This window comes from Haliotis rufescens, unplaced genomic scaffold, assembly GCF_023055435.1.
Source record: "Haliotis rufescens isolate VD_foot unplaced genomic scaffold, xgHalRufe1.0.p SCAF_14, whole genome shotgun sequence".
Classification (NCBI taxonomy): Eukaryota; Metazoa; Mollusca; class Gastropoda; order Lepetellida; family Haliotidae; genus Haliotis; species Haliotis rufescens.
Window position 1 is genome coordinate 35,290,651 of NW_025963824.1, and position 12,748 is coordinate 35,303,398.

Genomic DNA, 12,748 nt, shown 5'->3' on the forward strand with positions numbered 1-12,748 from the left:
ATTGGTTTGAAATCTTCTGAACCGACTCTAATTGGATATTTAATCTGTGACAAATCACGGCTGATTGGTCACATCCGGTGAGGGGAGGTCGGGTAGCCTAGTGGTTAAAGCGTTTGTCGTTACGTTGAAGACCCGGGCTCGATTCCCGACATGGGTACAATGTGTGAAGCCAATTTCTGGTGTCCCCCGCCGTGGGGGGAATACAACCATATTCACTCAGTCACAACCGGTGAGGACTCGGGGTAAGAATACAGGTCCACAGCGGCCTGTACTTGTCATGAGAGGCGACTAAACTGATCGGGTGGTCAGGCTCAGTGACTTAGGTGATGCATGTCACCGTAAACCAATTGCGTGGATTGATGCGCATGATGTTAATTACTGGATTGTATAGCTATAGTACTGACTCGATTATATACAGACCGCCGTCATATAGCTGGAATATTGTTGTGTGCGTCGTTAAACAATAAACGAACACAATCTAACAATCGTTTCATAGTACATATTCTTGTTGGAAACATTCTGCCAATATCTGACAATCTAGATCAGATGAAACCAGCGACAGTTCGAGTTAAAAAAATGAATAGTCTGCTTGTGCAACCTCGATTGCCCAGGGTATGATATTTGCTGTTTATAATAAATACTATTATACAACAAAAGTCTCGTTTCTGAAGTGTCGTAAGCATCCCAATCTCTCGTATAGTTACATTAGATCCGGGGTAGAATAGGTCTTCAGCAACCCATGCTTGCCCTAAAAGGCGACTATGCTTGTCGTAAAAGGCGACTGACGGGATCGGGTGGTCAGGCTCGCTGACTTGGTTGATGCATGTCATCGTATCCCAACTGCGTGGATCGATGCTCATGATGTCAATAACTGGATTGTCTGGTCCAGACTCGATTACTTACAGACCGCCGTCATATAGCTGGGATATTACTGAGCACCGCGTTAAACAACAAACAAACAATTCTTATAGCCAACTAACCGCAGAACGTCTCTCGCTTATTTGATTGGATGGCAATATTTATCGTTATGCAAATTTAATCGACCTCAAACTGAAGCAAATGTAATGAACGGGTCAAGGGATTCCGTGGAGGGAGGATATTATACCCTGGATGTACGAGGATGAGCTAGTGTAGAACAAAGATGACAGCCCGCCACTGTAGTCCACGTCACGACATATCGCGATGATTACTTGACGAAGACAGCGTCGTGTGTGCTTATACATATAACGAGAAAACAAGCCCTTACAGTTACGACCAAAAATTCAAATTTCGCTTTTCAAGAAATGTGCGTTTCATTTTCTTGGCGACCGCCTCCGTGGTCTAGTGGTAGAGAGTCCGCCCGGAGAGCAGAAGGTCTTACACACACAGACACTCTCAAATAAAGACACTCACACACACACACACACACACACACACACACACACACGTGCATGCACGTCGCTTCATAAATCTTGGACGCGACGTTAAACCCCATTTCACATCACAAAATTATCTTGGCGTTAAACACCATTATTGATTTAGATGAGGTGGTTCAATCCAACCGAGGATCGGCAGTCAGGCGGAATGATGTACTGACACTACCAGCACGAACTAAACGAAAAATATGTGCAGATGTAGTATTTACAGCACTTTTGACCAAGGTCACTGCTAAATGTCACCGCTCGCTGTCACCTGACTGTCGATTATTACCGGGAGTGTCACCACGTGATCATAACTCAATGATGATGTTTATCGCTAAGAAAAGGGATATTTCTTGCAAAGCGCACGTTGCAATTTATGTCGTCACTGTTAGTAATACTCCTAATCGGCGGAATGGCGTGTTTTCACTGTATAAGTATCAGCACACATGCAGCTATCGTTAATTAATCACCGCGACAGTTCGTGGTTCTACTACAAGACGCAATGACCAGAGCTTCAAGGTCACGAGGTACCTTTTACTTTTGTTTGTTTGTTTGCTGCTTAACTTTTTGCTAGTTTTTGATGAAAACCATATTCAGCCCGGATTTACGCGGGTAGTCGCCATTACTACGTTAGCGGGTAAAGCTTTTTCCCTGTCGACAGATATATTTTTTCTCGGCTTTACATACAGTTATATTCCACGAACATTAATCACAGTCCATTGCCTCAAGCAGTGATGAAACCTTATCTGGATTCTTCCTATTTCTGTCTCACAATCTCATCTCAGCAAACCATACAATATTGTATGCATCGTACATTTCGACCTTGCCGTAAGACTGGCAACCGCCATAAACCCGCGTTAGCCCAGTCCTTGACGCGATTGTCTCTATAGAACCTTATATGATCTTACAAACCCCTGCCAGCACTGTAGACAGCCGATCTAGATTAGGCTTATTTTGCACGCTCGTTATTAAACGTAAGAATTACACAACGTCTTTAAACTCCCGTTATTAGCGAAATCAAAACCTCGTTCGCACACAGCGTCGCCGCATCCGGTTGTAGGGATCGATAGAAGGACTTTTAACAGGGCCCTACGCTGTGGGGAGCTGTAAGGTTTCGGAAATGTCTTAAGGGTTGTGTTTAATGAGGGTTGTAGGGAAGAAACACATTGTAGCCTCTAATTTGTATTTATGTGTTAACTGGACTTTTGTTTTGAGGGCGTGATTAAGATAACACGAAAGTGATTCAATTCTTGGTTGTGTTTGCGCGATCTGTTTTTGTTTCGTTTACTTTTATTGTTTTGGGGTACAAACGCAATCATTTCCTCGGCCACGTGGTTCGCCTTGTTACTAGAGAATGACAAACTGGACTTGAAGAACAAAATTGCTATTAACTCGGATTCCAAATACTCGCCCAATATGAAAGTTTTCCTTTACGTAGAACTGGAAACATTATTTGAGTCTGTGACATGATGGTCATGAAGATTTGTGATAGCGAAGAGACGTATAAATAGTAGGACATGAATAGTGTGTAAACAAATTTTCTTTCGTCATTGATATTTGATAACACGTATTTTAGATCAAATTTCTCTTTTTCATCTGAAATGAAACTCCTCAAAAAACCTTTTCAGGAAGTTCTTGATACCATCACATGGTAATTTGTGACTTTTAATAATGTTTAAGTTACTAATCACCTTGGTTCATCATTCCACAGTGACCTTTCATGTGCGGGTAACAAGATTGCATTTATACACTCTTCAAAACAAGAAACGCACAGGTAGACTTTTAGTAAATTTATTGTACCTAAAAAAGTCGATATATTTAATTTAATGTCATACACACAAATATGAAAATATGGAGCTCGATAGTCACATGTTTCGTTGTACAAAGGCATTGGAAACTGTTCATTGTCACGTCACATAAGGCCACAAGGTTGCGCTGAACTTAGTGTCTCGTGTGACCGCCCCGGGAAGCAATCTCCTCGGCATTGACTGGATAAGTGTACGAATTCTGTCCTGCGGAGGCGTGTTCTGACGTTGACGTACACGTCGATCGAGTTCATCCCAGAGGTGTTCGATTGGGTTGAGATCTGGAGATCTGGAGATCTCAACGGCCAGGGCAAGGGGTTGATGTTGCATTATGAAGGTAGTCTACCGTGACACGAGCTGTGTCCGGTGGAGCGTTGTTCTGTTGGAACAGCTCCCTCTGGCGGTCAATAATTGGAAGAAGGTGAGGTTGAAGAATTTGATTCATGTAGCGATTTGCTGTCAAATTTTCCTGAACCACAACCAAGTTAGATCTCGTGGTGCAGGATATGATCCCCACACCATGTCACTATCGCCACCGAAATTGTCGAATTCACGTACACAATGTGGGCCAAAACGCTCATTTCGACGACGACAAACACGTTGTCTTCCATCTCGCCGGTGAAGAAGAAATCGTGTCTCATCGCTAAACCTAACTCGTCTCAAGTTTCTCAAATTCCAAGGCTGTATGTACCAACGCAAGCGTCGCAGTCGATGGATCTGTTGCAAAACAGGAACAATAACTGGTCTTGTGGGTCGGATTCCAGCCTCGCGAAGATCTTTCATGACAGTCTGGTCCGATATCCTCGTCAAACCAGGGATGCGTCCCGCAGTCTCTGTAGCTGTGGCATTGCGATGACGTAGGTGGAACACTCGAATGTAGCGATCCTGTGCAGGGGTGGTAAATCTTGGACGGCCGGTTCACGGACGGTCTGCAGTAGAATTGAACTGTGTGTATCGGTCACAAAGGCAGCAAATGATGCTGTGGTGTGCGTTGAAGTGGCGTGCAACAGAAGACTGCGATTTCCCCTCTTTGGATACGTCCTATGGCGATGTTCCGATGGGCAGCGCTTAGTCGCGGCATTTTCGAACTTGAAAAATGTTGACAATTGAATGACAAATTATTGACTTATGATTGCATTTTTATAGCCACTACCACGAGTTACGAATGCCATAACTTGCACGTGCATTTTGCTTTACTGTTTTCCTCCATGACATTTTTGGACAAGTGTGAAAACAATGCCGTTTAAGACATTGCAAATCGGCAATAGCTGCGCTTTGATGCACCGTTTGTCGAATATCAGGCCATAAACATTTTCCAGTAACATATCCAATTTATATACCGGATTTTCTGTGTAGCCAGGTTCAATGAACTACATACTATCGGTGCGTTTCTTTTTTTGAAGAGTATATATGGAGAATGACAAGCCTCGGAGTTTTTAACTTTTATCGACTCGTGCAGATATATAGAGGTTATCACGCGAGTGTGTTTGGGGATGGTAAATATCCTGCATTAGGAATAAACATTGTATTTAGCGAGCCTTGGCGAGCTAAATACATAGTGTTTATTCCTAATACAGGATATTTACCATCCCCAAACACACAAGCGTGATAACCTCTTTATCATATAATGTCATTCTTTAATTCTGTGCTTTAAAATCGCTTTCCCTCTCTCACAAACATTACCGAAACATTGCGAGTTTTCCTGGAATGCGCGCATTCATATATATTACGTCACAGGGTAAGCGATGTGTCAGTCGGACAATGACAGTAGCCAATATAGTTCCAACTAAAGTCTGTTTCTTATACATTGGCGAAGCAACATATACGCAAAACAACAGTTGTTTTTAATTGCCTTTCGCGGCAATTCATCGGTCTGTCCGCTAGAGTAACTGCCCTTTGTCAAAGGGAAGCTACTCTTACCCTAGTCTATGAGACGTCACGGCCACGGTCAGACGATGTTGACAGTCGGTTTGTCCTGTCATAACGTTTAGAAATGTAGTCAGATGTACACACAGCGACAAAACGAAACAAGGTAACAATTCAAACATAGTTCGGCCAAATCCAACTATTTTAATTTGTGGAAAAAGGGTTCTAGCCGCAGAGGTCTACAAGCACAGATATTGCTACTGATCCCGCTTGGCTAGGCCTCGCGTTATGCCCTCGCAAAATTGTTTCGAAATCTCCAAAGTTGCCAAAACTTATAAAATGCCTTAGCTACGTCACAGTTAGACACTGAATTTCAGTATATTAGACTGTTTTGTTTTATAATGATAGCAATTATACCTGTAGTTTATTCAGATTCCCGATGGTTAATTCTGACTCGATCGCCGAATGACGAGGGCGACGCCATGTTTGTTTATAAACAGTGAAAGTAGTCCTACTTGACCTTTGATATTTGCATCTCTTACCGCATATGACCCCAACGGATATCGTTTTTATCCGTTGGCTTTATCCTGCCGAGAAACCTACCTATTATATGATAAAATTTGATATCAAAAGACAGTTGGGTAAGATTCTATTGATCATCCAACATCATTCTTCCAACTTTTTCAGTTTGTAGATAGTAATAAACAGTGTCTTAGGGTGCAAAAGTACTGCTAACAGCTTCAGTAGCAGAGCCATTAGTGATGTCATTTGATTTTGTCGTCGTGGTAACCAATGACGTCATAATGGTCTGCAAAGTATTGTGATGCAGTTTAATTGCAGCGATAACTGCAATGTCATTTCATTCGTGACCAACTCGTGTTATTCCGGGACAAGCCGAATAGCGACTCGTGCCCCTCTCGTGGCCATTTTTGCGACCGGGTTCCGTCTTAGCGCAAACGGGCATACCTAAAACAATTGTCTACTCGTTGTGTAATGGTTCACATATATTTCCCCATATATTATATATATTTCAGATGCAATTTAAAGCACATCGGGACGTGCGGAATTATACAGTATGACTGAACACATTTAACTGTGTCTTGGGTATATTTTTAGATGCAAGACATATGTAAAATAAAAAAATATTTCTGAGGGATTCTTTGACGAAGAACTTGAAATCATACGCGCATTCTGATTGGTTTGTCGTATTTTCGCACATAACATTCATCGATAGGGGGACGAGTCTTCTTGCAGGTTACGTAAAGGGGCGAGTGGTGACGAATGATGTCATTCGTGACCAACTCGTGTTATTCCGGAACAAGCCAGTGAGGTTTCGGAAAGAGGCGAATGGTGACGCTTGATCTCACCCAAGCGATATTTCCCGTTGGCGCCAATTGCGGATGATAAACACCAATAAGGTACTGAAGTATTCGAGTCAACTTCAATATAGACATCTGATCGTGCATTCCTCCCACATTTAGCAGAAAACCCGACACATAACTGGAATACTGTTAAAAGCGGCTTAAAGCCAAAGTTAATCACTCATTCATTATCCTTATACTACAGTCTTTTCTTTTGGAAGAAGGGATTTCCCCCAGAAAATACATGGAAAATAGTTTTCGCCCAGGCTTCACAACACCGAACAAGATCGTTCGCTGTACAATATGTATAAAATAGAAAATGTCTCTGAACTCAAAGACCTCATCCTCCGACCCGTGAAGATCCGGGGTAGAACAGGTCCTCAGCAACCAAAACTTGCCGTAAAAGGTGACTGTGCTTGTAGTAAAAGGTGACTAACAGGATCGGGTGGTCAGGCTCGCTGACTTGGTTGATGCATGTCACCGTATCCCATTTGCGTGGATCGATGCTCATGATGTCAATCACTGGACTGTCTGGTCCAGACTCAATTATTTACAGACCACCGTCATATAGCTGGAATATTGCTGATTGCGGCGTTAAACAACAAACAAACAAACAAAAACCTCATCCACACACACACCCCAAAAAAAAATTATAAAAAAAATATTAGATGGTCTGCGTTTAAGTATGAAATGATCCAATTCATCTTCATCAATGTATGCATCAACAATATCTAAATAACAAACGGAAATTCATCTTAGTTCTCGTCATATAAATATCCGTCCAGCTGATAGCTAAGCCGTCAAGTTCTGTCATCTGCTGTAGCCGACGGTGGCGATGGTGTGGTGCAAGGAGCTGTACAGTGAGGAAGTAGGGCGTCGCTGTGTGCGGCGGCGGATAATGAAGGAACGTAAGGCTCTTACAGTAAGCGGATCGACCTATATCAGTGTTTGTGGGTAATACCGTACCTGGCCGTGTTCGCGCCAACAGTCTGACAGTGCTTCCGATCATGATGTGAGTGAGTGAGTGAGTGAGTGAGTGAATGGGTGGGTGGGTGGGTGAGTGAGTGAGTGAGTGAGTGAGTGAGTGAGTGCGTTAGTGCGTGAGGACGTGCGTGCGTGCGTGCGTGAGTGAGTGAGTGCGTGAGTGAGTGAGTGAGTGAGTGAGTGAGTGAGTGAGTGAGTGAGTGAGTGAGTGAGTGAGTGAGTGAGTGCGTGCGTGCGTGCGTGCGTGCGTGCGTGCGTGCGTGAGTGAGTGAGTGAGTGAGTGAGTGGTTTAACGTTTAACTCAGCTTTGTGGTGTGTTGAGGGGATTAACCTGGGGTTCTACGGTGACATATTAGGTTAGCAGAAAAATATTGGGCGAGACATGAGCCTTTTTCTGCTAACCTAATATGACACCGTATACGGCAACTAAAGACATCATTATGAATTTTTTTTGCCGAAAGGTTTACACTATTTGGTATCTTTATCTTTGTATCTTTTCAAAATGGAAACTTAACGTTTACAACCGGTATAAACGACAGGAACAGTACATATGTTTCAGATACAACGCTTTAATATAACATGAACGTTAACAATGGAATATATAATGCACTCAATGAGAACGTTTAAAGTATTATAGCTAAAATGGATAGAATTATATTAAAAATGCCCGCATGTTAACCTAAATCTGCGCGCCACTGTAACTTGACAGCAGTCAGCTTTCCTCTAACGACGGACTGCTGTCTGTTCTATTACTATGTGACGTCAATGACGTGACCTCCGTAACTCAGTGACCTCCGCTGTAAGCGTTTTTTCTCTATGTTTTTTATTAATAAAATCACGAAGGTGGTTTCTTAAAAAAATTAATGTCTTTTCGCATCACAATTAATTATATTAAAACACAAAACAGTGTCGGATAACGATTTCTGTATCAGAATGTTCATGTGAAACATGGGAGGTGAGTGTTGGGAAATCCAAAACGGCTGTTACTGACGGTATACGGTCTTATATTAGGTACGTAACAACCATCCTAGATTTGTACTGACGGTACATGGGCTCATGTGGGGGGTAGTATGTCAGCGCTCTGATTGGCCAATCTCACTTTGGGGCATAATAAAGTGACGCGTGTGTCGCCGCCCAGTCTGAAAGGAAACCAATCACAATTTTGAAAAAGAATGTCGAATTATATCGTGATCAAAGGGTGCTCACGTTTATTCAACGATAGATAATTAATTATTAGATGTTTATATTGAAATTGACTCGAATACTTCTGGGTGAGATCAAGCGATATCTACATTATCGATATCGCTGTAATGAAATTGCATCACAATGCTTTGCCGACCATTGTGACGTCATTGTTTCCAAACTGAAAAGGTTGGAAGAATGATGTGGGATAATAAATAACATCTCACCCTCGTGTCTTTTGATATCAAATATATCAACACTCGTTGATATATTTCATATCAAAAGACACTTGGGTGAGATTCTCTGTGTAACCGTCAAGAACATTAAACAGAATAGTTTACCAAATGCAATATATTAACCATTCTATGTATTCAGTGGATATCAATGACTTCTCAATATGCCAAAATTGAGATGTCTTAGTCCTCGTATACCCTATAAAATAACATTTAATAAGAACATAAAATATCACACAAAAGTACCAAAAAAGAAGTAATAATGTTTACCAGCATGGTGTCTGCACACGCGCAGTCCTACAAATACCTGTTCTATTCACTCCTTCCCTTGTGGAATACAAGACAAATGATTAGTTTTTTCTATCTCACATTTCATCAAAGCTGTTTCCTAGGCCCCCGAAAGAGCACGTATCGACTTCTTTAATTGCTAGATCAGTGTAGAAGTAGAACATTTTCTTGAGTGCGAATCAAACAAAACAAAATATTGACACATGGCAGAGAGACCGGACTGGTAGCGGGAGGTTGGAATAAAGTTTGAAGTATGAAGCATGAATTGGGATCGATCTGTTTCAGGCAGTCTATTCAGTCACAACGTTGGTGGGATATATTTCTAAGATCAGTATAGAATAACATTGGAAAGTCCATGACAATCAATGACCAAACCGATGTACATTTCACACAAGTGCTTGTACATTTCAGTTGACATGTGTTGTTGATGATACCCATTACACAACTGTGGCAATCTATTGCCTTCAAGTGTTGTCAGTACCGAACACATGCTGGCATTGGTATAGCGGAATCGTCTCTGTCGCCATCTCTGGGTTTCGCCCAAGTTCCCCAGCTGCCAATAAGCGTTACTCGAATCAATCAAATCGAAGACATCTACTCTCAACGTAAATGTGTTATCGATGACACGAGTGCCACTTTGATGTCGTTTACACCCCAACCATGTTACAACGGGCAAGGGGCACCTTGTGTTTAATCGGCCAATGATGCTTCCCAAGGCGGTTGGGGCGAATAAAGCAGCTTTCAGCTTGAAATTGATTACCGACAAAGGAAAGTGTTTACACAAGGATCTTAGTAAGGCTTACAAGGTGAGGCACAGCTCTTATGCCTTGCCTGCCTCAATCCTGAAGGTGGTTCTGAGATTCAAGTCCTCCTGGGTTCCACTGGCTCACTGTTTCTCCTCCTTGCCCTATCTTGATCCCCTAATGCCCGTCCCGCCCGTCCTCGAATCAAAGAGATGACAGCTGAAGATTATCACGAACGCGAGTTTGTACTGGGAGAGTCTTTAGGAGACAAGTCTATGTGTGACATTGCGCTATTTAAGTGTTATGTAAAGCACTCGCTTAAAGAACAAACAACGTTGTTTTTTCAAATGTAATCGAATATAAATATTTGATAAAAAAACAAAACTAATATTTAACGTATGGGTTTTTGCTCTCAGAGTTTGAAGAAATTGAAAAAGTGCTCTTTTTTGGTGATATTCAAACAAGTCATGTCAGACCTAATTTGGTTCGTAGTCGGTCAATTTCAGACGCCAATCGCCGCCATAAAGATGGATTCCGACTGATTTTTGCAAACTTGTATGTCTGTATGGTGCTTGTATCTTCACCCAGGTGTCTCTGACTGTCATCAGCTGTCACCAAGCTCCGGATTTAGCTGTGCACTGTCTGGCTATGCTGTGTGTGTTTGATAGGATCGCTGTAAGGAGCTAAGATAAGGTAAGTGAATCAAGGTGATGTCTTCGTTGCCGACATTTTAACGACTGAAACAACTGTTTCTGCGGATTATGTGTCGACAGATATGTTTTATAATAACACATCATTAAGTATCTATCGACTGTGGTATAATTCCTTTAAAAAATATGAAAACTAATTCTTGTGAAAATAATGGCTATATGTTTAGATAAAAGTCAACGCTAGTGAATAACCATTCTCGATTATCTGCAGGAACAAAATAAACGGGGCAAAAAGGCAAAATTGTGAAAATTATATGAATGGGTTCCTGAAAATCAGTGATGACACCAGGTGTTCGCGAAAAGGGTAAACGTGTCCCCAGGTGGCTACCGCCTCTGAAAACAGGTCGAAGGTGTCAGTGATAATTATGCCGTGGTTATTGTGGAAGAGCGCCTAGCAGGACAGTACGAACATCATAAATACATGTTGTGATTATCAAACAGAATTTCCTTCATGATGCTTTGCCAATGGCTAATGCGACGATGTACACAATCACTGGAACGCGAAATTATGAATATGATATACATGTTCTGATGGTTATATCCGTGATTGATTGCGTTATCCACATTCCATTTAGTTGTGAAGAGCTCGCAATATTTAGCCAAGATATTATAAACTAAAGTAAGGTGACAACTTTCATTATATTGATACGATTGCTGCCCCCCCCCCCATTGAACGTTTCTATAAAAGACCAGTCATCATGTATTTTTCATACAAAAGAGGTTATACAACATTCAGTAGAGCGTCCACACAATGTTATCCTGGCCGTATGGAAGGGGCGGTCGGGTAGCCTAGTGGTTAAAGCGTTCGCTCGTCACGCCGAAGAGCATGGTTCGATTCCCGACATGGGTACAACATGTGAAGCCCATTTCTTGTGTCCCCCGCCGTGATATTCCTGTTATATTGCTTAAAGCGGCGTAAAACCCTACTCACTCACTCACTCCGTATGGAGGGCATTTCCAATCTTGACGCATCAGTGACAAACCTGAGGTCAGCTGCAGTCACCTTAGGTCACTTGTGCTACATGTCTCTGTGTATTTTCAAAATGAATAATTGATTTGCCTTTGCATGTGTTTGTAACGGGTACCACCGATGGTGCATGAAATGCTCACACCCTGTATTATCACTCGTTGATAGGGATTCATAAACTCATGACCAGGATATAAATCAGTCGGAATCGTTCAACGGATTCTGCTTTCAGCAGACATTTCTTATTTTTATGGAAATGAGTTTCTTGTTTTTATATTTTATCATTTTGACATAATATCATATGCAAAACGGATTTGATTATGTGTGGTAACTTGTTATCCTCACCGTACAAAAAGGTGATCCATAAATGTGTTTTAAAACTTCCCTCATAAAAGTTTAACTGACGCAGATCATGTTTTAAGTCATGAGTGTATCCCCCTAAGTCAGGTCTTATGAAACGCTTTGCCACGTTTTAAAACAAACAGAACCCTTAGATCTTTTATCCCAACCAACATCCGTCTTATTTAAATGATAATAAACGCCTGCCCTGCCTTTTCACTTTGATGGCTTCTTTAAGGTTATCAAATCCTACGTGTTTGGTCTGTAAGCAATTTAACATCTACAAATAATCCCCTTTCCGGGCATGGACGTATTGTCATCATGTACGGTATGACGTCACTGCAAGACATCGCCAAAAATAGAAATAGTATGTGAAAAATACAAAAACAAGCCATACTGACCCACATTCTTTTGCGTGAACGCTGTTACTTAATTCCTTCACAACTGCTCCATAGCACCCTATCTACACGTCGCTAACGACCACTGGTACGTCTCAGAACAACGTCATAACAAGCCAAGCGTACCTTTCATGTGATCTCAAATAAGCGAAGCTCCTCGAGTACTTTGACCATCTAATAACTCTTATCACGACAGACAAATTAAATTAACTCTGCCTACAGCCTACCCGCCCCAACAGGGACCATTCGTGAAGGAGATCCAGTAGCCATGACGTCTTCCTGGTCTGACAGCGCAGTTCGTTATGTCTGCTACCAAACATTCATTCTACCTCTCCGACACACTTCGGATTGTAAACATACAGTTAATTATTCGTCTCCGTGCTTGTACGGAGGAAGCGAATATGGCACAATTGGACTTCCTCGTCAGAGGAGTCATCAGACAAGCTTATCGCGGGTGAAAGGGTCCAGATTG

At 41.9% G+C, this 12,748-nt stretch overlaps 1 protein-coding gene across 3 annotated transcripts in view; it reads left to right on the plus strand.

Moving 5' to 3' along the window:
- The window catches only part of LOC124113561 (potassium voltage-gated channel subfamily H member 7-like), a 295,515-nt gene that overhangs the window by 79,046 nt on the left and 203,721 nt on the right, over positions 1-12,748 (plus strand). For all 3 annotated transcript variants that reach the window (XM_048395341.1, XM_048395342.1, XM_046473964.2), the window contains exon 2: positions 10,451-10,555. The gene's annotated coding sequence lies outside the window, so the exon portion shown is untranslated. The remainder of the gene's footprint in view (positions 1-10,450; positions 10,556-12,748) is intronic.